Source organism: Thalassophryne amazonica, unplaced genomic scaffold (assembly GCF_902500255.1).
Source record: "Thalassophryne amazonica unplaced genomic scaffold, fThaAma1.1, whole genome shotgun sequence".
Classification (NCBI taxonomy): domain Eukaryota; kingdom Metazoa; phylum Chordata; class Actinopteri; order Batrachoidiformes; family Batrachoididae; genus Thalassophryne; species Thalassophryne amazonica.
Window position 1 is genome coordinate 873,318 of NW_022986236.1, and position 4,327 is coordinate 877,644.

The following is a 4,327-nucleotide window of genomic DNA, read 5'->3' on the forward strand; positions in this document are numbered from 1 at the left end:
CAAAAAAAAAATATATATATATATATATTTAAATTATTCTGTCCTCACACAGGCATGCTGGACTATGCTAGACAGCTAGTGAACAAAAAAAGACCTTAGGCTGTTGAAGATGCCTTCATCTTTTACAGATGAAGGCAAAGCAGTGCTTCGATCTGCTGCTTTGTTGAGTCATTGTTTTATTTCACTTTATCTTAATTTTTCCCCACTAAAACCCAAAAAGCATATGTCTGTGAGTAATATTTACCTTTTATGTTAATCTGACCTGTTATGGTCTTCTGAAACAGTTGATAGATGTATTTTATAACTTAAAAATGGGACCGATGCTAACATGTTAGCATGTCTATGGCGTTTTCAATGTTAAAGTTAGCATTAAGCTGTTGCAGCTGTCAGCACATTTGTTTTCTGTATAATAATTTATGGCTCAGCGTTTGTTGTCGTAAAAGTCAAATGTATTACAAATTGTAATGTTTTTTTAATTTATTTATTTATACTCGTATATTAGTAATAATAGCAACACCAATAATAGTAATAATAACCAGTAATGCTGCAATACAATTTTAGAGAAAGAAACAAAAGAACCTGATTAAACACAACAGAAAAGATAAATCCAACTAACAATGAACATAAATAAATAAATATAGAAATAGATAACTGTTTCCTGTGAACACCTAGTGACTCTTAAATCTCCACTTCACCCCTGTTTTATTTAAGTTTAATTACAATTTGTTTCGGTTAAACCACATCTAAGCTGTGTTTTACACAAGAAAAAATAAAATGCAGTTAACTGCACATTTGTGTCTTTTTTTCATGAAAATATGTTTTTAAAGATCACATATTACACTTTAGTCAGGCCTTTAAAATACTTTCGTGGACTCTTGCTGTAATATGTTGTCAGTGGTTGAGATAGTTGCTGTAGGCATATAAAAATGTTCATAATCGGGTGAAACTTGATAGAAATCTCTTTGTGGTGTGTCGGTGATGTATATGTGCAAAATAAAACAAAACACTACTCCAGGTATGTTTTTGACGAGAATATAACATAACTTTGTCAGAAGCTCAAACGTTGATGTTGCATGATAAAGACCTTTTAATAACTCACTTAAAGAAATAATGGTAAAACTCACATGCAAGTTAAAAAACTAAACGATTAATCGAAAAAATAATTGACCAATGAATTGATTACTAAAATAATCGTTAGTTGCAGCCCTAGTGTTTAGGCTGAAATAAAATATGTATTTCCTAAAAACAAAAATCAAAGTCCGGATTTCAAAAAAGAAGAGGAAAAAAAGGACAGGGAAAGAAAACTAAATGAGGGAAAGCAGCTGCTAACCAAATTCTTTGAAAAGAGAGGTGAGCTTGAAAGCTAGCTATATTGAGTTGGCGGGGTCTGGGGGACCAAATTCCTCCATTTTTCTAGAAAATGGTGCAATTTGGTCCCCCAGGCCCCCCAACTCAGTATTGCTCCCCCAACTTTAAAAAGGGTTCTGACTCCCAGGTGTGATCTAAGGTATACATGATTTAGACCTGGTTTGACTACGCATTAGAAATTTGGTGTTTGCGTTAATAAAAAAGAACATAACAGTGTGTGTGTGTGTGTGGGGGGGTCTTCAATATGGCTAGTACCTAGGGCCCCAAATTTGGTGCTACACCCCTGATCTCTTATGTAAAACTAAAAAATAAACAACAAAAATGTGTGTCAAAGTACACCTTGTGAAAACATAAAGCATTCAAAATAGCTACATAAATTAAACAAAAATGCATAAAGTGGATGTCAATTTAACCAAGACGTAGCATTTTTAACTTACCGGTCTGCATTTCTGTTCATGCAGGCAATAGGAACGTATTGACCTCAATGCATTTTAATTGTAATAACCAAGCATTTACTCAGAGCTAGCAGAAAGCTAGCAACATGCACAAGGTAAGTTGCAACTAATACGACAATGTTCATAAACCACTGACAGAGAAAAACTGAAATATTTCTGTGTAGGCTCTCAGTTGTCCAGGTGGTTTCCATAGTAGAGAAGCTTGAATCTTCGACTGGACTGGGTTGCTTGACACGAGGATGTTTCGCTTCAAATCGCAGAAGCTTCCTCAGCTAAAATTCTTGCTCTGGAAGTCTGACTTCTGTCTGACTCTTGTAGAGAAGAATAAAACAGAAGCCAACAACAGCTGGAGTTTTAAACCTAACCAGACCCCTCCTACCGAGAGGCAGACTGCTATAGGCTAGTGACTAAACAATAGCTCTAATTAGCAACTTTTGTGCTCTAGTTAGCACACCTAATGACCGGACAGATGTCCCTCTAATGATGGGATGGATGCTTTTCTGATGGCTCCCTTGATGACGTGAATGACTCATTACCATGAACAAAAGACTGATACTCCTTTGACCTGAGTACCCCATTGTAAACAGGGGATAAAGTGTGTCTCAGACCCCCTCCCCGGTTAAGGCTGGGTTTCAAACGTTTCACAAAGAATGCCTCCTTGACCCCTCTCTCAAACCATTTCTTCTCTCTGGCTAATATTTTAACTTCCTTGTCCTCAAACGCGTGGTTAGTGTCTTCAAGGTGGAGATGAACTGCAGACTGAGGTCCACTGGCGCCCTCTCTGCGGTGCTGGTATAGCCTTTTGTGTAAAGGTTGCTTCGTTTTACCTATGTAGTGTTCGTTACAGTTTTCCTGACATCTGATAGAATACACTACATTGCTCTGTTTGTAACTAGGGATCATGTCCTTAGGGTGAACTAATTTCTGTCTCAAGGTGTTAACCGGTTTAAAGTAAACTGGGATTTTGTGCTGTCTGAAGATCCTCTGTAGTTTTTCCCCTACTCCTGCTAAATAAGGGAGAGACACTCCTCTTCTTCTTGTCTCCGTCTCCTGTCTATCTAGTCTCTTTGTTCTCTGTTCTCGTCCTTGCGTCAGGCAACCCAGTCCAGTCGAAGATTCAAGCTTCTCTACTATAAAAACTCAAATATTTATCATTAAAAACAATGTTACAACACCATAACATTTGGTAACTTACGGACAAAGATAAGTCATCCAAACCCTTATCTTAAAAACCCAAGCCTTAAAAACGCTGCTGAAACTGTGTTTGCGCCACACTGTGGAATGGACTTGTTTTACTGACTGACTCTTTTTGAGAGAGAAGAAGAAGAAACTAAGCCTTACTTGCATCCGGTCACTCGGGGACAGCAACAGAATAAACAGAATACGAACACAATTTTTTCTGTATGCACATCTCTGTGTGTAACAGTACACACACACACACACACACACACACACACACACACACACACACACACACACATATATATATGGCTTTATTTTGACACGAAACACACTCCTCTCAAAACCTGTGTCCCTATGAGTAAATCAAATGTACCCCTTCTTCGACGTTTAATGGTAGACGGCATCCTTATTGTTGCACTGCTGCCACCTGCTGTATCAGTCCGTAGTACTAAATCCTCTCAACGAGTCCACCGTCTTTCAAATTCCAGTGGAACCTCGACATACGAGCGAATCAACACACAGGTTTTTCTTTAAATACGAGCCGTTGCTTGTTCCATATTTTTGTTTGGAATACGAGCGGAAATCTGAGTTAGGGGTCGCGCTTCAGTACGCCACCAGAGAGAAGGAGAAGCTTCAAGTGCAGACATTAAGGCAGCGTCACCACAGTGAAATTAGTTTTAAGTTGCATATTCAGCAGATATTTGACAGACATTTGATCCAGTTTACTCTCTTCTTTGCTGCAGTTAAACCTCTTCTTCGCTCCGGCTACAGTCCAACTCTGAGCAAGCCACTCCAACATTTCAAGTGCACCCGTATTGCAGACTTAAAGTAAACATGCAGTGATAGTAGATAGCTACGGCATGTACGGACTTCCTGTTTTCAAAATAAAAAGGTGAGACATTCAAACCAGAGATGTGTTTAAAGCTACTGAGAAGCTGTTGAGCTAAAATGCTAATATTTACATTCATTCATTTATTCATCTTCTACCGCTTAGTCCAATTAAGGGTCACGGGGGGCTGGAGCCTATCCCAGCAGTCATGGGGCGCGAGGGTACACCCAGGACAGTACGCCAGTCTGTCGCAGGGCCACAAACAGACAAACAAACACAGATACACCCACATACACACCTAAGGACAATTGTAAAGATTCCATTCCACCTAACCCTCATGTCTTTGGATGTGGGAGGAAACCGGAGCACCCGGAGGAAACCCACGCAAACACGGGGAGAACATGCAAACTCCATACAGAAAGGCCACGGGAATTGAACCCACAACCTTTTCGCTGTGAGGCAACAGTGCTAACCACTAATCCACCGTGCTGCC